Source organism: Loxodonta africana, chromosome 13, assembly GCF_030014295.1.
Source record: "Loxodonta africana isolate mLoxAfr1 chromosome 13, mLoxAfr1.hap2, whole genome shotgun sequence".
Taxonomy (NCBI): Eukaryota; Metazoa; Chordata; class Mammalia; order Proboscidea; family Elephantidae; genus Loxodonta; species Loxodonta africana.
In genome coordinates this window covers 46,366,035-46,391,425 of record NC_087354.1, presented here as the reverse complement: position 1 = coordinate 46,391,425, position 25,391 = coordinate 46,366,035, and the positions used below count along the sequence as shown (strand labels likewise).

Sequence of the window (25,391 nt, the reverse complement as noted above, 5' to 3'; positions counted from 1 at the left end):
TATTGGTCCACGATGACAGAGTGGAAGTTGAAAACAAAAACAAAACATCCTGTCCTTGATCACAAATGGTTTGCGAAGCATTGCCTGTGGCCCCTTTCTTCAACTCTGAAATGGAGACTTCCTTTGGTGGCTGCCCCAAGGACTGTGATCCTGTGCAGTTCTCCTATGGGGCAGGAGGGGGCGACAGAGACACAGATAATCCATCCTTTGAACAAGACCAATTTGTTTATTCTCTAGATATCCTCTTTTTGGCATCTCCTGGGTGCTGGAGGGAAACCTTGGTGGCGTAGTGGTTAAGTGCTACAGCTGCTAACCAAAAGGTCGGCAGTTCGAATCTGCCAGGCGCTCCTTGGAAACCCTACAGGGCAGTTCTACTCTGTCCTATAGGGTTGCTATGAGTCGGAATCGACTCGACGGCAGTGGGTTTGGTTTTTTTTTTTGGTTTTGGGTGCTGGAGGGAAACCCTGGTGGCGTAGTGGTTAAGAGTTCGGCTGCTAATCAAAAGGTCGGCAGTTCCAATCCACCAGGCACTGCTTGGAAACCCTACAGGGCAGTTCTACTCTGTCCGGTAGGGCCACTATAAGTCAGAATCCACTCAAAGACGACAGTTTTTTTTTTTGGTGGGGTGGGTGCTGGAGACAAAGATGGCTTTCTCCTTCCTTCTTCCTTCAGCTGACAGCAGAGTCACCAGGGAGAACTACTGGGAGGTCATCCCCACGGAGATGGCAGGAACCAGCAGGACCCCTGCAGGGGCTTTATTCATGAGGCAGTGAAACTATGAGCAGCCTGGGTACATAGCAGAGTGTTCCAGTCAGGCTGCGTGGGTTTGAATCCTGATGTCACCTCTTAGTTGCTGTGAGACCTTGGGAAAGTCACTTAATCTCTCAGAAGCCCAGTTTCCTCAAGTGTAAAGAGGGCAAATTTTACCCCACAGGGCTATTGGGGGATTACATAAGATTGTCCATATAAAGCCCTAGTACTGTGCCTGGCCTATAGAGACTCAATAAATGCTAACATTCATTATCATCGCAGCCCCACCATGCCTTGTATTCTCTCAGTTCCTGTGAGGCTGGGAAACGCCACCCTTTCCAGAAGGGCAAACCCTTCCCACCAGTCATGCTGACAGCTGACTCCGTCCAAATGACCAAGTTCATTGACTCAGGAAGTTTGCTGAGAAGGACCCAAGCCCCAGGAGTCTTCCCATTGTAGCCTCATTTTTCTAAGTACTGATTTTTCTCATTTCTTCATCCTTTACATGTCCCAGCCCTGTACACACTCTGCATTTCAGAGTTTACAAGGCACTGTCCTGTCCATCTTGGCACCAGAAGGCACTGTGGTATGGTAGTTAGAGCCTGGCACGTGGAGCTGGGCTGCCTGGGTTGGAATCCTGGCTCTACATTTTGCCAGCTGCGTGACGTTGAGCAGGTTGCTTAAGTCCTCTGAGCCTCAGTTTCCCTATCTTAAGCTGGTAGCCATCTCTTGTATTACTGTGATAATTGAGTCAGGTAATGCAGGTGAAGGCCAGGTGACTACACCAGGTAAGCACCCGATAAACATCAGAAGATGAGGAAACTGAGGCTCAGGAAGGCAAGGAGCTCAATTATTGGGTAGCCTTGCTGGGCCCTAGACGTCCACCATCTCATCTTCTTAGCAGAGAAGGAGGCACTTGGCCTCCATTTTGCAGACCAGGGACTTGAGACTCAGTTTACCCAAGTCTGCAGGACTATGAAGAAGTGGAGTTGGGTGTTGACCTCCAGTGTCTGATACAAAATCCAGAGTTCCTCTTGCTTGTTTCGTGAAAGGAGTGTGGGATGATGTGAGTTTTAAGGCCCCTTTGGGCACAAACCAAGGAATAAACGTTCTTGCCCCTCCCTTTTATTATTTGCTTCCTGGAAAAGCCCAGAAGGGCTTTCAAGAGGACAGGGGAGTTAGTGAGAGAGTGGGGCTCTCATCCGGGGAACGTCCAGAGTCCCCGGTAATGGGGAGATCTCTTGCGTTTTAATGGGGAAGCACAAACGATCTTGTCGACCGAGTGGGAGTGAGCAGCAGGGGGCGCTGTGACATCAGCCAAGAGACGCGCTTTCCCAGGGACACAGGCCCAGGACTCTGGCTTCTGAGCAAAGCTCAGCCTGGGTTAGGCCAGCCTGGCCAAAAGCCCACCCGTCCACCCAGGGAAATTTTACCTGAGAGCGGAGAGCCCTGAGGGGTCTCCAGAAATCAGGGTCAGTACGGGACCTATGAACCCTGGCTTTGGAGTCAGTGGATTTGGATTTGAAACCCTGCTCTGCTTTATCTGACTATGTGACCCTGGGCAAGTCACTTAACCTCTTGGAGCCTCAGTGGCCTCCTCAAAAAAAATTATCATCACTCTCAGGGCTCTTATGAGAGTCAATGCATGTAGGTTTCTCAGCAGAGCGCCTGGTATGTACTGAGCACTCAATGAAGGGCAGCAGTTATTGTCATTAAGAGATGAGATTGGCAGGCCAGCCCTAAGGAAGTGAGCCCCCTGCCCTCCAGGGTCCGGAGCCCTCCTGCTCCTCTGAGCCCCACCAGGACCCCTCGATGGGTGTCTTAACTTGTCTTTACTTCCTAGTACTGCTATAATGATAACACCACTAGGGGGTGGCTTTAACAAACAGGAATTGATTTTCTCACAGTTTAGGAGGCCAGGAGTCTGAATTCAGGGCCTTTCTCTGTCTCTCAGCTCTGGGGAAGGTCCTCGTTTCCTCTGAGCTTCTGCTCCTGGTGATCTTCCTGTGGTCTGGCACCTCTCTTCGTCCATCTCTGCTTGCTTGCTTGTTTAATCACTTATATATCTCAGAAGAGATTGACTTAAAACACGCCCTACACTAATACTATCTCAATAACATAACAAAGAAAACCCATTTCCAACCGGGATTATAACCACAGGTAGAGGGGTTAGGATTTACAACACATATTTTGGGGGGACGCAATTCAATCCATAACAATGGGGTTCACCTTCCAGCTCATTGGCCTATCTGTGGCTCTTTTTTCTGCCCAAGCAAATCTGCCTGACCTATGCCCGGGCCCCCAGGGCCCTGCTTATTTCCAGATCCCACTGCTTGCTGAGGTTGGGGGAAGCCAGCCCAGTGCCTTGTGTGCTATAACCTCGCTGAGGCCTGTGTAGCCTGGAATATAGGCCTTGTCCTCTCTGGGCCTCGATTTCTCCATTTGCAGTGGGGGGGGGGGGGTGGGAGGTGGGAGGCTGCAGGAGATAAGCAACAAGTTCCCTGTCACTCGGCCTACCATCAGCAATCTAGGGATTTGTCCCCATACTGGAGACACACATTTTTCAGGGCCCTCCACTGCCTAAAACCAAAGTGAGGCCTGATGTACGAGCAGGTGTGCTCCCACTTAAGGCCTGTGGAAGACACCATTCGGGCTGGCTTCTTTCACCAAAGAGGAGACGTTGGCCTTCCTCGCTGTCCAGCTTGCCCCTCCTGTGTCCCTCTACCTGTGTAGTGCCCCCAAGATTTCTTAGTCCCCAGGGTTCAGGCTCCCCATATTCTTTCCAATCCCCCAGCCTGGTCTATGCTTAGAAAAGGGCTTGATAGAGTAGTTTTCCCTAAGGTATGAATGACTGGTGAAGTCCCTGGTTAGTCCAAACAGTTAGTTAGCATACTTGGCTGCTACCTGAAAGGCTAGAGGTTCCAGTCCACCCAGAGGGGTCTTGGAAGAAAGGCCTGGCAAGCTGTTTCTAAAAAATCAGCCACTGAAAGCCCTATGGATCACAGTTCTACTCTAACACACATGTGGTTGTCATGAGTCAGAGTTGACTAAAGTTTTTTTAATGAATGAATGATAAGGCTGATGCTGCCCCTTCTGAAGGAATTTGAACTTAAACAGGGATAGAGCTTTTATCCAGATAAATTCAACTCTATTTATGGAATTCCCACAAAGGCTTTGAAATTGGAAGGCTCTTGTCTCCATTCAAATCACAGAAGCCTCCATTCCCTGGCCTAGCCCAGGGAGGAAATGAACAACTGGTTCAAAAGCCCATGGAACCCAAGCACCCAAAGAAAAAATAGTTACATTGGATTTCATCAAAATTAAAAATTTTCATGCCTCGAAGGACACCATCAACAAAGTGAAAAAGCAACTGACAGAATGGGAGAAAATACTTGCAGATCATATATTTGATAAGTCACAAGTCCTAAATATATAAAGAACTCTTACAATTCAACAATAAAAAGACAAATATCCCAATTAAATGATGGGCAAAGACACTTCTCCAAAGAAGATATACAAATGGCCAATAAGCACATAAAAATATACTCAACATCACTGGTAGTTGTTGGGTGCCATTGAGTGATTTTGACTCATAGGGACCCTATAAGACGGAGTAGATAATCTTTTTTCAGAGTAGATTGCCAAGTCTTTCTCTCTTGGAGCCACTGGGTAGGTTCAAACCACCAACCTTTCGTTAGTAGCTGAGCGCTTACCCACTGTGCCACCAGGGCGCTTTCAATAATCATTAGGGAAATGCAAACCAAACCACAATGAGATATCACTTCACACCTGCTGAGATGGCCACAATAAAAAAAAACAATAACAAGTGATGGCGTGGCTGTAGAGAAACCCTCATACTTTGCTGGTGGGATTGTAAAATAGTTCAGCCACTTTGGAAAATGGCCTGGTGATTCCTCAAAAATTTAAACATAGAGTTACCATAGGATCCAGCAATGCCATTCCTAGGTATATACCCAAGAGAATTAAAAACAGATGTCCACACAAAAACATGTACACAAATGATCATTAACCCTAATAGCCACAAAGTGGATAACACAAATGTCCATCAACTGATGAGTGGATAAACGGATGATGGTATACTCATCTAATGGAATATTATTCAGTCATAAAAAGGAATCAAGTATTGGTTCATCACTACAACATAGATGAACCTTGAAAACATTGCTAAGTCAAAGAAGCCAGACATAAAAGGCCATGTATCCATTTATATGGAACGTCCAGAACAGGTAAACGCATAGAGACAGAAAGTAGGTTAGTGGTTGCAGGGGCTGGGGTGGGGGGACTGGAGAGTGACTACTAATGAGTATGGGCTTTCTTTTGGGGGTCATGAAGATGTTCTAAAATTAGATAGTGGTGATGGTTGCAGAACTGTGTGAATATAATAAAAACCACTCAATTGTAACATTTTAAAGGGACGAGTTTTTATGGTATGTGAATGATAGCTCAAATTTTTAACCCTTTGGTGACTCAATTATTTTCTGCTTTGAATTTTTTGTTGATACCACGTGTTTTTGTTAATGGAAGCATGCCGAATCACTGAGTGCTTCTGCATTTTTGCTATGTGGAATGGATTTTTTCCTTGTCCGCCTCCCACAAGCCTATCCTAAGTGTTCAGTGGTGTGTATGAAGTACTAATTATACACCAGAGTCCCCACCAGAATCTATCGGTTCATATGTATAACAAATAAAAATTGTCAGAATATCTATTTTCCCTACCCAAAATTCAGACACCTCATAGAGTACCCTGTAAAAACAGTAATTTGTGGTACACGCTTGTTCCTTGGGTTTCAAACAGTTATAAGGGTCCCTGCTTGGTGGCAGCAGGTACTATCAGTGATGCAGCAGCTTCACCAATGAACCCCAGAGATGAACTTAGGTACCACCGGGCACGAAAGGGTTTTAAAAAAGCCCAGGGAAAGAATGGTGGGGTCCTTGAAAACTTCGATGGGTAATAAAAACCCCCGCTCCTACGCCCCATCCCCACCCACCTAAGTTTATGTGGTGACCATGGGCTCCAGAGCAGTTTTCTCCATGAAGGGGGTCATACCCCCAGGTGCCGTGTAAAACTATGGAGGGTATTTCCGGTTGTTGCTCCGTTGAGATGGGCGCTTGCGAGGAGCCAGAAATGTTAGACGCATGGCACCATCTCACCATGAAGAACTGTCTTTCATTCCATGCGGCTTTCTGACTTCTCAGGACATAGATGTAGATGATTATCTGAGCTAAAAATGTAACTCCACTTTAAGTAATGAACACCAAGGATATTTGCAAGGTTTGCACGTACCTGCATGTTCTAGCAATACACCTACCACGAAAACGGGGAAGATGGCTCGCACCTCTGGCTCGATGTCAGCAGTCTATTCCTGAAAAGGAGATGTTCTCTGTGAAGACACTTCCGGAGCCATATTGCCTTTTATTTATTGCATTCCCATTGTTTTTAAAGGGGAAAATTTATACTGTTACTTTTCAACTCCAAATTCCTTAACCAATTTCCTAAACTCTACTAAAATACAGTAAAATGTTCATGTAGGTAACAATGATCGTGTTAGATTGTAAGATGCTTAAAGCTTTGGTTCCTGGTCACCAAACAATGTGAACTCTAACAAGCAGTTGCTCTGTGCACGGTCATCTGGCCTCTCTGAGTGCCAGCAGCAGCCAAGAGGCACAGTTTTTTCAAAATGCCTATAACTTGATTCTGGCACCTTACTAATTGTATTGGGAATGTTCTTTTCCTGTACATTGTTTTGTTGAAATATGTTATATTGAATTTTGGACACATGAACATACTTTTTCCTCCTATGTAAATACCAGCCAAGAAGTATCGTACTGAGCTCTCTCAATACACGTGTTCTCTGCGGCAGGATGGTAACCAGGGGGCATTCTGCAGGGACGTCTGAACTCTGGTTTGTTTGAGCACAGCAGAAAGCACTGTCCTCTGGCCAGAGCTCTGAGGACCTTAGGGAATGTCTCATCCTTCCTAAGTTTACTGGGAAGACACAAAGAGGCTTGGGGACTTGTCCAGGGTCACCCAGTGCTGTGTCAGAATTGGGCTGGGAGCCAGCATTCACTGGCACCTGGATGGTGACTCTGGGCTCCACACCAGGATCTCAGGTGCTTGAAGTAGCCCATGGAAATCTGGGCCACCAGACAGGTTTGGTGAATTGGCCACTTTTCTCTTGAGCAAATCAACCTCTAAGCAAGTAACTAATATATCATGTTGACTCTGCCTTTGCAAAGGCAGGGTCCAGGTGTTCTTAGTGAACACAGCCAAGTGGCGATTCACAGAACTCAACATGGGGACCAACCCTGGTGTTGGAGCAAGGTCAAATCATGGGTGTGTGAGCTGGGCGGAGGCTGGGAGGTTGGGAAAAGCCAAGCCTGAGGTCACAGGGGAGCTCTATCCTGGCGGCACTGCAGATTCACCCTGAAGGGGGGTATTTTAGCTTGGGTGCCCCCCAAAGCAGAGCTCAGGTCAATGGCTTATGTAGCAGGAGTTTTCTTTGAGAATACGATTCCCAGAACGGACTGTAGGACTAATTGGCTCCATAAACTTCCACCTGCATTACCATGAGACCAGAAGAAATGGATAGGGCCCAGCTACCATTACCGAATGTTTTGATCAAGGACCCAATAGATGGATTCTGATCAAACAGAGGAAAAGTGTGGAACAGAACTTCAAACTCATGTGGAAACCAGACTTACTGGATCCACTGAATGTGAGAAAACCTTCAAATCTAATGCCCAGAAATAATCTTTAAACCTTGAACTGAAACCATCCCATGAAGCTAATGTTGTTAGCCAAATTAATAAAGAATGTTTGCCTGAGCATAGCCCTTTTGTAAAGAATTATCTCTATAAGTGTAAACTGACAACAATTAGTCTAAAGCACAGATGAGAACTTTAAGGGGAGGAGAGCCTAAATTAGTGGTGATGAATCAACATGGGTAGAGATAGTGTGGTGACAATGTGAAGTATGTCACCAACGTTATTGAACTGTTCATGTAGAAATTATGAATGGGTGTATGTTTGGTTGTATATATTGCCACCAGAAATAAAATAAAATAAAATAAAATAAAATAAAAAAGAATGTGATTCCCAGGAAGCCTGAGTGAGGGATGGTGGGTGGAACAGGGAAGGGGGTAACTGATATGAGGACGCAAGATGGAGTTGTCTGCTCCGTTCCATGGGACCTTCTGAGAAGCCTATGGAAGGAGTCTCAGGACTGTCTGCTGGAGAAGAAGGGACCAGTTTTATCCATTCTCCTTTGATCCAGGGTTTCCCTATGCGGTTACCCCATGTTGTATAGGCGTGGGTACCAACTGGCTTCCTGGGTGCCCTTTCCTCTCAGTCAGGAAAGCCTCAGAGCAGGATGAGAGAGGCTGTGGGTGTGGGAGGAGGAACCACCTTCACACACCGAGCAAAGCTTGTGTGGAACTGGCCACCGCAGGGCCAGCTGGGTTACGAAACGAGCTAAGAGGGTCTGAAATTGTGTCAAGAGTTGATTAATACAAGTGGGCAGGAAGGGATATAATAGATGCCTTCAATTCGATTCCAACTCATGGTGACCGCATGTGTATCAGAGTAGAATTGTGCTCCACAGGGTTTTTCAGTGGCTGATTTTTCAATGGCCTTTCTTCCAGGGTGCCTCTGGAGGTGACTCTTCTCTCCCTCCTTGGTCACTACCACCCTGTGGAGCCAGCCTTCCTCCACCTACTGGGCATGCCCCTTCCCACTCTACAGCAAATAAGCCCAGGGACGGTTTGTAATGGAGTCACCCTTGGCAAGAGGTGCTGGAATCATGGCTTACGTGGGGCATCGTTTTCTCAGGACTCTGGAAGTCTCAATTGTGTTAGGTTTGGCCAGAGGTCTTGTCTTAGGCTAGTTTCTCTAAAGTAGCAAAACCAGTGAAGTGTATATATATATATCTCAAGGAAATGGCTCATGTGGTTATAGAGGCTGGCAAGTCCCAAGCCCGTGGGTCAGGCACCAGGCTGGAGGCTTTCTCCTGACTCACGCACGTAGCTGCAGGGGCTGACAAACCCAAGATCAGCAGGTCGGATGTTAGGCTGCTGGCTCACAGGCTAAGGAGGCTAATGAATACCAAGATCAGTAGGCAAGCTGCTGGTTCAGGTCCCAAGAACTGGAGGTCAGACGATGATGAGCCAGATATAGAATCTGAGTGAGCAAAAGCCAGTGAGCTTTGTCAGAACGTCCATATGGATTGATTGCAGGCCACACACACCCCTGAGGAAACTCCCCTTACAACTGATTGGCTCATTACATCAGATCATGTCATGGAGATAATTACATTATATCACAAGATGGAGGATAATTACATCATTACATAAAAAAAAAAAAACTGCCAAGCCACTGAGAATCATAGCCCAGCCAAGTTGACACACAACCTTAACCTTCACAGACCCCCTGCCCTCTCCCTGCCTTCGGTGCCTTCTGTCCCCTCATGTCAACTCCAGTGGGCTGTGGCACAGTTTCAGCTCCAAGGCTTGGAGTTGGATCCCAAACAAACTGCCTTTCTTGGGGAGACAAACACCCCAGAAACCACTAGTCTTCCTCTCAGCTAAATCGTGTTGCTCTTAGTGATCTTAATCTCTTTTGGCAGGCTCTGCTGGAAAAAGCGTCCAGGGAAACAGGATCTTTCTGGGCAAAGCCAGGGCGGTCTCCCACCACTTGTTCCCAGCACGCTGTGCACTATGCCCGGGAGCAGAAGCACCTCCTTGCTGCAGCTCCTAGCCCCAAATCACAAGCTCACAAGTGCTCCACACTGCTCTCCCCACCTCCGTGCTGGGCTCTGGGTTCTCTGGCTTCAGAGGAGGGTCTCCCAGTTTACACCCCCTCAATGTGTGAGGAAGATGTGTGGGGAAGAGGGAAGAGCTGGGCTTTGAAAACAGGACCCAGGTTTGCATTGCTGCTCTGCCAGCAGCTGCCAAGGCAGGGAAGGTCATCGTGAAGCTGGCTGTGTGACCTCGGGCAAGCCTCTTCAGCATCCTGGGTCTCAGTGTACTCATCTCTAACATGGGGCTAATGACAGTGCTGTGTGTTCCCTCAGAGAGCTACAACGAGCACCAGGTAAGAGGGGGTTTGGGAAAGCACTCTAGGAATTTTAGGTACTCATACAATTGCCCTAACTCACTGTGTGACCCGGGAAAGTCACTCCCCTCTCTGGGCCTTAGTTTCTTGACATGTAAAATGAAGGGGTGGATGATTGATCTCAAGGAGGATCTTTCCAGTGGACAATGTGGTGTGGTGTGCTTTTTTTAAATATCAGCTCCATTAAGGTATATGGACCCATTTTAAGTGTACAGTTCAATGAGTTTTTACAAATGCATGTATCACAATCAAGGCAGGGAACATTTCTATCTCCCCTGAAAGTTCTCTTGTGCCCTTTGCAGCCAATGCCCCCTCCCTCATCTCCAAATGGCTTCCTGTTACTATAACTAGAATGTCATCCTACAGATAAACTCTTCTGTGGCTGGCTTCTCTCACCCAGCGTAATGTCTGTGAGATTCATCTTTGTTGTTGTATGTCTCAATAGTTTTTTTTTTTTTTTTTTTAATTGATGAGGGATATTCCTTGGTAGGGATAGACCACAATGTGTTCACCCATTCGCCTGGTATTGGACATTTGGGCTGTTCCCAGTATTTGGCTGTTAAGACTAAAGCTGCTATGAACATCCCTGTACAGGTTTTTAGATGAACATAAGTTTTCATTTCTCTTGGGTAAACATCAGGGGGTGTGATTGCTGAGTCATATGGTAAATATGTGTTTACGAGAAACTGCCAAACTGTTTTCCAAAGTGGCTGTACCATTTTGCATTCCCATCAGCAGTGTACGAGAGTTTCAGTAGCTCCACATCCTCATCATCACTTGATATTGTCTGTTTGGGCTCTATCCTCCTACTGGTGTTCTTCCTCCCACTGGTCTCTGCCCCCAGCCAATCCCTGACACCCAAAACCCACTGATGCTTCTGATCCTTCCAGGCTTTCCCACTCTTTCTTGCTCTGCCTCCCAGGCTGGCTTAAGCCAACAGATGGGGTGGAGGTCTAGGGAAAATATAGAAACCTTCATGCTCAATTTGCTTTGGAAACCTGGCCTGAGATGTAATTTCAAATGCATTCTTTCAATTCAACAAAGCAGGTAGATTGGAGCCTTTTCAGAATCTTTTCACCTCCCTCAGGTCTAAGAATTTGATTTTGCTCATTTTAATGGTTACTTTCTATATATTCAGGTCTCTGCTGAAATGTCATCTTCTCGGAGAGGCCTTTGCTGACTACCAGGGACAGAGCCAGGTTTGTGGGACCTGAGCTTATATAATTATTGAGAGGTCTCTTTAGGAAAAAGAACACAGAATTGTGAATACAAAATTTAGTAGGAAAGTACATAGGATGGAAACAGGAAAGAGTCTGAGCAAGTGAAGAGCCCTGAAGCTTAGGCTATGTTATTGTTAGTTGCCATCAACTCAATCCCAACTCATGGTGATTCTGAGTGTTATCGAGTAGAACTGCACCATAGGGTTTTCTTGGCTGTAATCTTAATGGAAGCAGATCTCCAGGACTTTTCTTCCACAGAGCCACTGGGTGGGTTCAAACTGCAGACCTTTAGATTAGCAGTCAAGCACAAACCAGTTTGGGGCTGTTGTGAATAAAGCTGCTATGAACATTGTGTACAGGTTTTTGTGTGAACCTCAGTTTTTATTTCTCTAGGGCATATACCAGGGAGTGTGATTGTTGGGTTAGATGGTGGCCTCTGTTAGCTTCAGGTTAAATCCGCTTCTGTTGGCCCTACAAAATGAAGCAGAGTTCCCACTCCACATCTCTGTCAAGCCCTGGATCTTGGTTTATTTCCTTTCACAGTGCATATCTTTACCTAATACCACTCCATGGCTTTTTGCTTGCTGTCTGCTTCCCTGCTGGGTGTGCGGGTCAGGGTGAGGGTTGTTTGTTCACTGCTGTGTCCCTGGCACCCAGAACAGGGCCTGGTGCAGAATGAAGACTCAATAAATATTGATTAAACAAATGAATAAATGCTTTTCCAGTGAGGCTGCCTTTCTATTTGTGGAAGTGAAATTGAGTTTTAAAAGTGAGTCAGTTTATAGAGAAATATCAATCACTATCGGCAGTGCTGCAAAATGACAGAGGTCACAGCGACAAAGCTTGGGGGGCTCTGGGGTGACAGATAGGAAGCCTACATTTATTGTCTGCTATTTTTATAGGCCAGGTACTTTCTACACAGGGTCGTATTAAAGGCTCTCCAGCAGCCTTTGAGGCAGCCACCGTTTTTCTCATTTTGTTGGAAACTGAGGCTCAGAGAGGTGAAGTCACTCAACCAAGTGTCACACTGAGGGTAAGTAGGGAGCTGGGATTTGCATCTGGTTTGCCCTTTCTCTTGCCTCATGGTGTCTGGCAAGCCCCTTCTCTGCTCTCTGAGCCCCTCTCAGCTCTTTGCTTAAGGGTTCCTGCGATGGTTAATGTTATGTGTCAACTGGCTAGGCTGTGATTCTCAGTGGTGATCTAATGTGAACAGCCAATCAGTTGAAATGGGAATTTACTTGGGGGTGTGGCTTGCCTCCAGTACGTAAACGGGTGTTCTGGCAAAGTTCCTTCTTTCTTGACCCTGCACTCTTCTCGTCACCTCACGTCTAGTTCTTGGGACGTAAGCCTGCAGAGGTTCCCAGCCTCCCATCTGACCTGCAGATTTTGGATTCACCAGCCCCTGCAACCCTGTGAGCCAGAAGAGGCCTCCAGCCTACCACCTGACCCATGGATTGGGGACTTGCTAGCCTCCACAGTTGCATGAGTCATTTCCTCGAAGTAAATCTCTCTCTATATATTTATATATGTGTTTCACTGGCTTTGCTTCTCTAGAGAACTCAGAACCTAGACTAAGACAGTCCCGAAGGGGAAGGGAAGGGAAACATCTATTAGGGCCAAGTATTCAGAGTTGAGCTCCAGGTGGTCACAAGGCCTGGAGAAGAGAGAGAAGGGCGTCCTCTGACTGGTCAGAGGGAAGGGAGAAGGTAGCTCTGGTACCTCTACCCACCTTCCAAACAGGCTTGCCCAGGTCAAGGTGAACCAGGCCAGCCTGCATTGGAACCATGTTGATCATTAAACAAAAGCACAGGGACTGATCCCCAGAGAGAGTGCGCTAGGAGGGGCTTCCAGGATTTGATTTGAGTTAAAGAGAATAAGAAGAGTATCTGGGAGCCCAGGAATACCTCCTGCATCAAATGCCAGAAATCCCAACAGTTCACACACACACACACACACACACACACACACACACACACATACCCCGCACCGAGCTTGGGTGAGCGACTTAACCACTCTGTGCTCTGTTCCTTCCTGGAGACATGGGCATGAAACCACCCTGCTCACAGGCTGACCTGAGGATTAAATAAAAGTACTAAATACCTGTGAATTTCCTCTCTTCCCCCAGTTCTGTTAAAAGATTCTGAATTTCAGATGTTTGGCTAAAGTCAGCATGGTAACCCTTTCTCTTGTTACCTGGCCCGCCTCCCCTCCCCCACCAAGCAGGCTGAATGAACTGGAGGGATGGGTAAGGGGAGCTGCTCAGAATACTTGCCTCTGCCCGAAGCTCTCCTTCAGGTGTCATCACCACGGTTGTCTTCATCTCAGCATCATCATTATAGTCACAGCAGCCTTTTATTTAACACCTATTATGTGCCAGGGGGAAACCCTGGTGGCATAGTGGTTAAATGCTATGGCTGCTAACCAAAAAAGGTCAGCAGTTCAAATCCACCAGGGTGCTCCTTGGAAACCCTATGGGGCAGTTCTACTCTGTCCTATAGGGTCACTAGGAAGGGATCCCTGGTCAGTGCAAACTGTTACAATGCACTTGGCTGCTAACTGAAAGGTTGGAGTTTCAAATCCACCCAGAGGCACCTTGTAAGAAAGGCTTGGGGGTCTACTTCTGACCAATGGGCCGTTGAAAACCCTATGGAGCACAGTCCAAATCTGATACCCATGGGGCCACCATGAGCGGGAACTGACTTGACAGCAAAGTTTTTTTAAATTTATGTATCAGGCACTGCACATCCGCCATCTTTTGTCTTCGCCACAACTCCGCAGAGTAAAGTTTATTATTCTCATTTTGTTGATGGAGAAACTGAGGGCCCACAGGTAATTAGCAGCACAGCGGAGATAAGGAGCATGAATCTGGCTCCATTCCCCAGCTCACTTCCCTTCTTTCCTGTCTTCCTCCCCACCTCTACTCCCAGCTCACAATGCTACCAGCTTAACTTTTACATCATCTGGCATTTATTTACTAAGCACCTATTTGGTAGGGTGGGACCCAGAGAGGGCCAGTCTCGTCCTTGCCTTCAAAGAGTTTGGAGAGTAGCTGGGGGAACGGATGCGTAGTCAGGAATCCTAAAAGCACATGGCGAGTGCAGAAGAGCAGGATGAATGCAGTGTTATGGGGGTCCCCACTACTGTCCTGGAGGCAGGGAGCTTCCCAGACGGCAACCTCACAGCCTGGAAGCGTGAGTGGTCGGTATGAGATTCGCAGCATACTCTGAGTGCCGTGAGTGTGTGCTTGTGTACGTGTGCGTGCATGTATGTAAGGTGGATGTGACAAAGATCAATGAGACGTAGTTGCCGCCTCCACCAGTTTATGGCGTGGTTAGGCAGTGCCCGCAGGACCCCATCCCAAATCTCAATGTCTGCATCTTTAAAATGAGAGCAAGTAGCCCTGGTGGTACAACAGTTAAGTGCTCAGTTGCTAACCAAAATGTTGGCAGCTCCAACTCACCTAGAGGTTCTGCAAGAGAAAGACCTGACAATCTGCTTCCAAAAGACTCACAGCGTTGGAAGCCTTATGGGGCAGTTCTACTACATCCTATAAGGTCACTGTGAGTTAGAATTGACTTGATGGCACCCAGCAACGTGTACTCTGAACCCAGCTTCAATAGTTACCAACATTCTTCTATTCTTGAAGAATTCTTGATGAGTTCAATAAATTAGATATTTTACAAAACATGTAATCTTATTCATTTTAATGCCTATTGGTGTTTTTCTCTGACAAAAGAAGTGAGAAGGAGATTTAAAAATATTTACTGTGTTGGTTGAAGAAGCTAGTGAAAACACCCACCTATTATCTTTCCATGTAAATTTAAGCTGCATGGAAAAAGCATTCAGATTCTCAGGTGCCGGGGAGTTTGGGCAGGGAAGCACCCCACTAGTCCATCTTTTGCAGTCTTCATGTTCTGTAATTCTCTGATCTGTAGAGAAAAAGCCCATTTAGGACGTTTCTACCCTAGTTTTAAATGCAGTGGCAAAGATTCAGGAATGTGTTTGTTTGGAGTTCCTGGGCCTTGGAGATTTACATTGGAAACAAGGCCTCATTGTCTCCATATTCTTACTCCCAGGATGTGTTTTAATGAAATAGCCTCAAATCCAAATTGGCTTCAGCCTAACTCATAAGCAGCTGTGCCTCACGGTAGGGAGGCGGGGAAATCCAAATTGGGGCAGAAAGTCTGGATTTGAGCCTCAGCTCTGCACCAATGGGCTGTGTGGTCTTGAGAAGGTCACTCTCTGTCTCTGAACTTCCACACCCTATCTGTAAGTGGGCTTTCAACTGGATTATCTCTGTGGACTCTTCCACCTCTGAGTGACGATGGTCCATGGACAAGTACAAGGAAGAGAATGTTACACACCCTATGTGACGCAGTAGGAATCCCTGGGTGGTGCACATGGTTAAGGGCTTGGTTAGTAGTGATTTGAATCCACCCAGAGGCTCCTTGGGAGAAAGGCCTGGTGATCTCAGCCATTGAAAACCCTACGGAGAACAATTCTACTCTGAGTCCACATGGGGTTGCCGTGAGTTGGAATGGACTCGATGGCAACCGGTTTGATTTTTGTTTTGACAATGTGGTAAATGGGTGCACTTACTCACATATTCTTTTTTTGAAATTGTGCTTTAGATGAAGGTTTACAGAGCACATTATTTTCTTATTAAACGATTAATACCCATACTGTTTCTAGACATTGCTTGCCGACCCTATGACGTGTCAACACTCTCCCCTTCTCAACCTTGGGTTCCCCATTACCAGCTTTCCTGTCCCCTCCTACCTTCCTGTCCTTGCTCCTGGGCTGGTGTGCCCATTTAGTCTCATTTTGTTTTATGGGCTTATCGGCTGAAGAGTGAACCTCAGGAGTGACTTCAGTACTGAGTTAAAAGGGCATCCAGGGGTTGTTCATGTATTCTTCAGGAAATGATACTTTAGAGGGTTTGAGGCGTACTTTGGAGAGGTCAACGTTTTTCTCTAATTGTGTGGATGCTGTGTAGTCAACAAGAACAACCCACATATCAGCTGGGGTCACTTCAGATCTAGATACGAGTGGCCTGAGCCCCCATTCCAAGCCACAGGGACTCCCAAACCCCCTCTGCCCCTGCGAAGATTTCTGCAGCCCCCTGAGGAACCCCATGCTCTCAAGACGCAGATCTCAGAACACTCTTCTTCGCTCCACAGTAACCCAGAGCTGAAATCATCACACCTTTCTTGTCCTGCACTCAAAAGACCCACTCACATGAAGATGTGTAAGCATGGTGGACCCTCCCAACCATTTGGGGCGAGGGGTCACACTAAGCATCACCTGACGAGTGATTAGACCCACATAGTGGTCTTGCTTGCTTTAACACGTTGACTCTGCTCCTTGCCCCACACACTGCCTAACCTTCCACCACCGTACTGGTTTCTATCTCTCCTCATCTCCATGGCTGGTGCCCACCCCCACCCACCTCGAATGTCCACATTCTTTTCCTGTTTGCAGAGCAGTTCAGTGCTCTGCTGCTGCAGCCTGCACACGCACACACAAACCTGTCACTGTGCTTGCCAGGCAAAGGCTTTCTCTTAATAGGATCAACTTTCTATAGGAAAGAGTTGTTTGTTATAAAGATTTTTTTTTTTTTTTTTAAAGTTGTACAAGGATATAGGCCTGAAGTCACTTGGGTAAGGTCCAGGGGTGAGGATGATACTTCTAATTCGTTGTCTGCAAGGCTGGCCTTGTGCTGGCTTTCACACAGACCCGCCCGATGAGAGCGTTCTGTAGCAAGTGACATCCCTCTTCCCTCCTTGGTCAGCAGGGTGACCTTGCTCTCTTGGTTCTCCTCCTCCCTCTGTGATGGCACCTTCTTTGCATCCTCAGATGATTCTCTTTGAACCTCTGGGACATCACTGTGGGAAAGTGATGGAGGACATGGGAGCTTGGCTCTGAGCTTCCGCCTAATTGGCCTTTCCAGGTTGGAGCTGGAGAACCTGGGTGCGGCAAGCAGTTAACACACTTGGCTGCTAACGGGAAGACCGGAGGTTCGAGTCCTCCCAGGGTTGCCTTGAATAAAGGCCAGATGATCTACTTCTGAAAAATCAGCCCTTGAAACCTGTGGGTTGCAGCTCTGCTCTGACACACACGGGGTCACCGTGAGTCAGAGTCGGCTTGACGGCAACTGCTGAGGCGAAGCCTGCTGGGTTTCTCCCCAGAAGCTCTCATGTGATGACCCCCACCAGTCTGGTCTCCTGCATCTTTGAGCACATTTGGTGAAGTGCAGGGATGTGGAGGAAAGAAATAGGGAGACAGCTATGGAAAGTGATGCAGTCGTTAAGGCGGGAAGCAGCAGCAGTATCTAGGTGAGAGAACCAGCCTCTCACCCACATCCATGCATCCAGAGCACAGCAGCTGATGGGAAAGCTGAAGGAGATCAGTGCCATGGGCAGCTCAGGGTGGGCTTCGGCTGAAGGAAGTGATGTTTCTCCAGAGAAGAGGAACTGTGAGGCGGGGCTGGTCATAGGAGGAAGCAAAACAAGGGCAGCTCCCCCTTATTGGGGAGCGGGATAGTGGGGGTGTGGGTGGGTGTGGGGTAGTTTGCAAATTCTTCACGGAAGAGTTGATTTTTTTTATTGTACTTTAGATGAAGGTTTACACAGCAAACTAGTTTCTTATTAAACAATACCCATTTTTTTTTTTTTTGTGATATTGGTTGCCATCCCCACATGCCAACACTTACTCTTCTCGACCTTGGGTTCCCCATTACCAGCTGTCCTGTTTCCTCCTGCTTTCTAGTCCTTGCCCCTGGGCTGATGTGCCCATTTAGTCTCGTTTTGTTTTATGGGCCTGTCTAATCTTTGGCTGAAGGGTGAACCTCAGGAGTGACTTTATTACTGAGCTAAAAGGGTGTCCAGGGGCCATACTCTTGGGGTTTCTCTAGTTTCTGTCAGGCCAGTAAATCTGGTCTTTTTTTGTGAGTTAGAATTTTGTTCTACATTTTTCTCCAGCTCTGTCCAGGACCCTCTGTTTTGATCCCTGAGGAGATGATCTTTGAGCTGAGCCTTGAAAGGCTGGTATGGACCTTTGCCAGGCTGATCCACTTTGCTGAGGTGCGTGTGGGAGGGGGTCGAGAAGATGAAAGGGTCACTCCAGGCCAAGGGAGCAAGCATGTGAGAGAGGCATGAAGGCAGAACAGCTGGTAAGTCTGGGGACCACCAACAGCCCACAAGGCTGGGTGGAAGTGTTGGCGGGGTGAATCATGAGGGTTGGGTAAGACACTGGGGCTTCGTCTTGCCAGCAACGAGAGTCAGTGGAGGTTTTAAGGAGCCAAGAGACAAGGTCAGATTTGTACCTTAGATAGAAGCCTCCAGCTGCTGGGTGGCTCTCAGGGTCAGTGTGGAGCACGGAGCCTGGTTAGGTGTCTGTTGCATCGTCCAACACAAATGATAAGAGAAATGGCGGGGAGACGGAGGGGAGCAAATGGATTCTAGAATTGTCAAGGTTGAATCTCTAAAGCTCAATGACTAACTTTGAGAGGCATTGTGCCGACACCTGGTTCCCTGTAACTGCTGCGTGCTGTTCCCGTGGATGAAGAGACCACACTCCACTTCTTCATTCTAATGGTGACTGTCTTAGGCTGCTGGGTTCCAACCACCGACATTTTGGTTAGCAGCTGAGCAATTAACCATTGCACCACCAGGGCTCCTTAACTGATATATATTCTTTCTTTGTATTCCATGTAATTATATCCATTTCTTTTAATTATGAAATGAATCATATATATAAAAGAGTATATATAAAGTATGTGGATGCTTTATTTATTAAAAAGAAAATGATCACTTACCCACAACTGAATTTCAGAAATTGAGCCCCAGTACCTGGGAAACAAGGACAGATTATCCAATTGGCAAGGTAGGCCCGGTGCTTACCTTGCTTACCTGATCATCTGTGGTGAACAATTTCACATTTTTTCAGCACATCAGAGATTCTGCTTCCAGGTATAGCTGGCATCTGTCTCTCTCCCAACCCCACAGCACCTTCCTACTGAATCAAAGCCTCTTTTCAAATTTACAGTCCCTGACAGGGACGGATGACCCAGTTAGCAAGGTAAGCATGGGCTTATTTGTGCTAATTTACTAATCTGAAGTAAACAATTTCACATGGGTTTCACCAGGGCTCCTTAAATGATGTATTAAAAAAAAAAAAAAAAACCAAACCCATCGCCATCAAGTCAATTCCGACTCATAGCAACGCTATAGGACAGAGTAGAACTGCCCCACAGGGTTTCCAAGAAGTGTCTGGTGGATTTGAACTGCCGACCTTTTGGTTAGCAGCCATAGCTCTTAAACACTGTGCCACCAGGTTTCCTAAACGATACAAGGTTAGTGCTTAATAGATGTTAGGTGTTGTCGTTGCTGTCATATTCATCCAGAGACTTGCGTGGGCTGTGGGGCCATGTCTCTGACCTCACATAGGGAGGGATAGGGCCCAGCAGGCTGCTCCTCTGACCCCTACTCTAGAGGAGTGGCTGACCCTCCCCTGTCCCTACCTCCCATCCCCAGAAGGGCAGGCTTGGTGGGTAATGGACCACAAGCTCCTTCTAGTCTCTAACCCTTGGAGCAATGAGAGGGTATGGGATGGAGACCCTGGTGAGCCATTGTGTTACAAGTGGGGTAGAAGGGCTTGGCAGTGCAAACTCTTAACTTGCAAGAAAACTTTTAGATATTTTTTTCTTGCCGTTGTTAGCTTCTGTCGAATCAGCCCCTGACCCATGGCGATCCTAACTCATGGCTGAGTTTTTGGAAGGAAACACTACCCAGTCCTGCGCCATCCCCATGATCAGTTGCAATTTGGGCCGTTGTGATCCACAGGGTTTTCATTGGCTGATTTTTCAGAAATAGATTACCAGGCCTTTTTTCATAGTCAGTCTTAGCCTGGAAGCTGTGCTGGAATCTGTTCAGCATCATAGCAAGTGACAGACAGGTGGTAGCTGCTCATGAGGTGCCTTGGTTGGGAATCGAACCTGTGTCTTCCACATGGAAGGCGAGAATTCTACCACTGAACCCTTTCAGAGATCCCCAAAATGACATTTATACTCTTTTCCCCTATTATGGAAATCCTACATATTATTGGTAGAAAACTTAAAAGTATAGGAAGAAAAAAAAAAAAAACAGTTCCTTTTGAGTAACGGTTGTTAACATTGGTATAATTTTTCTTTTTGATGTACAAATTGGAATCATAGTATATGTTCTGTTTTGGAACTTTTTTCTTTGACTTAACAATATGCCAACAATACCTCTCAGTGTCATTAAAGGTCCTACAAGGTGATTTTTAATGATTGCATGTAATTCATCATTTGAATGCACTGTGACCTGAAATAATTGTTGATCTCTCTCTCTTTTTAAAACTTTTAAACACAATGTAGTGATGGGCACTCTTGTCCATAAATCTTTGCATATATTCATAATTGTTTCCTTAGTAGAAATACCTAAAAGTGGAATTGTTGGGGATAGTAACTTTTGAAAAGAGGTCTTCCTATCAAACAAGTTTCGTTTATTAAATGATAGTTAATTAGAGTGCACATCAGTATTAATCAGTATTACACCTGTAATTCCCAAATACCTGTAATTCTCAAACATCTGCAATTCCCAAACTGAGATTCTGGCCAACATGAGAAAATGGGTACTACCTTCCACTGAAATAATATTCTAGCCCAGAGCAAATTGGCCCTTGAATTTACCTGGGGAAATACTTTCCAGCAGACTTCTGGAAATCTTGGTAATAGCCTCAAGGTCCCAGGGCCACGTTTTGTGGGTCCCTGGCAGTATGGGATTCCATGTTGGAAGCCTTAGCTAAGATGGCCCCTGACCCCCTTTTCCCATAAACACAAGATGGGGGTGTCCTGCATATTGGTGTGCAGGGTCTGTGCCTGGAGCCAGGAAAGGGAAATTGTTCTACGAGAATTCCGTAAGAGGTCAGTGGGTTACCAGGAATCCTCATCTGGCAGGTGAGGCTCAGGGCTCTGCTCCAGGTAGTAGGAATCACCGCCCATCTCTGACACCTGTGTGGGCTTCCTGCCTCGTTGCAGTAACCCCAGACCATCCTATTTAATCCTCATGGTCTGAGATGCTGGCAAGACAGATTGTATTATTCCATTGTACAGATGAGGAGACCTTGAACCAGAGGTCAAGCGACTTCCTCGAGGTCACACAGAGGAGCCAAGTCAGAGATACTTTGGGACTGCTCTTCCCACTGTCCCACAATGCCCTAAGGGCCAGATGGCTGCCAAGTCCTGGACCAGGCTTGGGCAGCAAACCTCAAGTTCCTGAAGCTGGGAAAGTTGGGGCGAAGGGAGGGGTGAATGTACCCTGCAATCCTTTAGAAGAAGGGGCCTGAGTCCTCAGACACTTTGCTCAGTAACCTGGGGATAGACCCAGCTGGTGTTTTGGGGGACATTGTCCTAAGACAAGGCCAGATGAAAAGTTACTTACTGTGTGGTCTTGGACAAGGCCTCCAGCCTCCTCTGCTGGGAAGTGGGTACTTGGATTAGCAGTCTCTGGGAGTTCTCTCTAGGACTGAAAGCTCTCGTACTCCATGCCGCTCACAGTGCCTACGTGGAGGAACCTCCGGGGCCCCTGTAGCATCTAGCATTACCTCTCCGTGGTGAGGGCTTTCATTTCAAGGACGAAGCCTTTGCTCTTCCTTGCTCTCCATGTCCCAGGCTGGTGATGCTATCTTTTGCTGCCCACCTGGCCTTCCAGCTCCTTATTTCCTTCCCTAGCCCATTGGCAAAGGTCTAGCACAAGCAGATTCCTGCCAGTGGGACCTGTCGGGGTCAGAACTTGCTTCTTCCTCTGCCCATTCCCCAGGGGAAAAGGTGGGGGCTGGGGAGTACGGGCCCCCAGGGGGTCTCCTGGTAAACAGACAAGGAAGAGCCAGTCCCCAGTCCTGCCCCCAGCACTAGGCAACTCCAGGGGTACCCTTCACCAGACCATGGCCTGAATAACACCACTCAGAGTTGTGCAACATGGCAGCTTTCTTCCTCTTGACCCTGAAATGAAGCCTCCTGTGACTTAGCTTAAAATAATAGATGCAGTTTCCCTCTCTGTTTCTTTAAGTGGAATGAGAGAGAGTGAACAACTAGAAACCATCCAATCTCCACTGCCTGCCAGTGCCTTTTGCTGTAGTCCGGGACGGTGGGGGGCGGGGGTGATTCAAAAGAAGGAAAGCCATGGGAACTTTTGTTCTAACCAAGCCTTAGCTGGAACAGAACATGGATTGACCCCTGGGGTCCTCTCCATAAGCCTCACAGCCCCAAGAAAATAGTTTGAAAGCTACTGCCACAGCCCAGCAGGCTCCATGCACCCTCCCTACCTCTTCATGGCCTCACTAGGGGAATCCCCTAAGTACTGCTACCCTTCCGTCCTACAGCTGGTAAGTCAAGGAATGGGTCTTGGCTAGCTCGCTTTTGGTTGCCAGTGACAGAAACCTATTGAAACTGGCTAAAGCAAAAGGGCGAGTTTATTGGAAGAATGGAGGGATGGGTCATGGAACACAAAGGCAGGACAACTTCACAAGGGCCCTGAAGCTGGTAGGAAACCAGGTAGCCTCTCTTGTCTCTTTCTGTCTCTTTCTTTGTCTCTCTCTGGCTCTGACACTATCTCACTCTCACATTTGAATCATCTGAGTCCACCTGTATGAGTGGCATCGATGTTGTTGTTGTTAAATGCCATCAAGGCAGTTCCAACTCATAGCAACCCTACGTACAACAGAATGAAACACTGCCTGGTTCTGCACCATCCTCACAATTGTTGCTGTGCTTGTGTCCATTGTTGCAGCCACTGTATCAATCCATCTTGTTGAGGGTCTTCCTCTTTTTCGATGACCCTCTACTTTACCAAGCATGATGTCCTTCTCTGGGGACTGGTCCCTCCTGATAACATGTCCGAAGTACAGGAGATGAAGTCTCGCCATCTTTGCTTCTAATGAACATTCTGGCTGCACTTCTCCCGAGACAGATTTGTTCATTTCTCTGGCAGTCCATGGTATATTCAATGTTCTTCATCAACACCATAATTCAAAGGAATCAATTCTTCTTCAGTTTTCCTTATTCACTGTCCAGCTTTCACATGCATATGAGGCGATTGAAAACACCATGGCTTGGGTCAGGTGCACTTTAGTCCTTAAAGTGACATTTTTGCTTTTCATCACTTTCAAGAGATCTTTTTGGTTGCTGATAAATCCCATATTGTCATACATACATACCTACATATTTAAATACGTATAAAAAAAAATTACCTACATGCATATATAATACATTCAGTCAATGTTGTTGGTTGCTGACAAACCCCATATTGAGATTTGTCATACATACATACAAATATATACACATAACTACATACACACACACATACATATGTGCATATACATATATACATACACATAGCATATACGCATACCCATATGCATATATGTGTATATCTGCATATAGGTGTGCGTATATAGGCATGTATGCATATATGTGCACGTATGTGTGTATATAATCTTAAAAAATCCAATTGTATTAAAATATCAAAATATTAAATCAAATTTACGAAGTAGTAATGTATGTGCACCTTCTTTTGTTGTGGTAAATGTACAGAGAACAGAACATTTGCCATTTCAATACTCTTCCCATGTGACATTAAACACGTTCATTATGTTGTTCGACTACCACGTTCCCAAATTCTTCCATCACCCGAACAGAAGCTCAGAGTCCCCTAAGAAGCTTTGAGTATTTTAAATCACATGGATGGACTGCGTGTGTGTGTGTATGTGTGTGTGTGTGTGCGCGCAAGCATGTTTGCATTTCAAAACTGCCGGGAAGAGTTGAAGCGTTTTGGTGGATCAGTCCCCGACCTCCGATCCCGTCTCCTCTGGGTGCAGATGGAGGGCGGGTGCCGGGACATCAGAGCAGAGGGAACCAATTATAGTTCCCACCCCCTTCTCCTCCTTAAGGAAACTTGCTTTTAATTTCCTTTGTGATTATCCTGCTTATTGCTAAACATAAGCTGGTGACTGGTCCCTCTTTGATTTCTCCTTCCAGTTAAGTCTCCCGATGTGTCCTTTCTTCCCCTCCCTAGCTCCTTTTCATTTTCACTGCTTTATATTTAGCCCCAGAAGGTTGAGAAAATATGCACTGCATGCAGCCAGCTGAGTCTCTCCACTCGTGTTGTGTTGATTTTGGGTGCTGGGTTGGCATCCTGCTGGTTCTGAGGCAAAGGGACCCTTTGGGATAGAAAAGAGCTGGCTTGAAAATTAACCGGTGAGATACTTACATTACGATTCAGGGACAGAGTGGACATTTTGCTGGAAAGTACAAATTGAAGGGTCCTAAGTTCTTCTGTTCCTCCCCATCCCAGCCTTGCACAGTCCATTGCAGTGATTGAGATTGCCGTCCATCTGTCCATCCATGCACTCATTCATCCATCCATCCTTCTTTCCTTCCTTCTACCAACCCACCCACCCCCTCACCCATCCATCCAACTTCCTACCCTTCTTCCTTCTTTCCTTTCTTCCTTCCTCCCTCCCTCCCCCTCCCTTCCTTTCTTTCTCTGACCTACCCACCCACCCACCCATCCATCCATCCATCCATCCATCCATCCATCCATCCATCCATCCATCCATCCATCCATCCATCCATCCACCCACCCACCCACCCACCCACCCACCCACCCAGCCAGCCAGCCAGCCAGCCAGCCAGCCAGCCAGCCAGCCAGCCAGCAATCCAACCAACAAATATGTACTGAGCACCTACAATGTGTCAGACCTGTGCTTGGTGCTAGGAATTCAATGGTGAAAGAAAGCAGACATAATCCTTGTTCCCAAGCTGGCTGCCTCCTTTTTAATTGCAAAACCCCATAGAAAGGATGACCTGCACCCCTTTCATGCCGTAATTAGTTTAGTGGATTTCTGGCTGTCATTCCTCAGGGCAGAGCCTGAGATGGGCAGGGCTGTGGCCCATTTTAACTATGGATTTAGAGGTGGGGGTTTGGAGTATGAGGATGAAGGGCTGGGAACCTAGGAGGGAGCATGGGAGGGCAAGGCCCTGGGCAGGGTGTGGCATCTCCCTAGTGAGAGAAAATTGAAGCAGAAAAGGCCTTTGAGATAACTGAGTTGGTCTCTTTCATTTTCATCCAGAGGACAACTGGGCTGAGGGTTGCCCTGCTGGGGAGGGGTGATAACCCCTTCCCTGCCCTGAGCCCCCTGGGTGTCCCACATTAAAGTCCTCTCCTGTCTCATGTAGCTGGCATCTTTCTTTGTTCACAGACTCAATTATGT

At 46.9% G+C, this 25,391-nt stretch overlaps 1 long non-coding RNA gene across 1 annotated transcript; it reads left to right on the top strand.

Moving 5' to 3' along the window:
- On the top strand, positions 1–23,207 carry LOC135227269 (uncharacterized). The gene is made up of 3 exons (XR_010317415.1): positions 1–11,078; positions 12,002–12,132; positions 12,432–23,207. It is a non-coding gene; the product is annotated as an uncharacterized LOC135227269 (long non-coding RNA).
- The last annotated feature ends 2,184 nt before the right edge of the window (positions 23,208–25,391 follow it).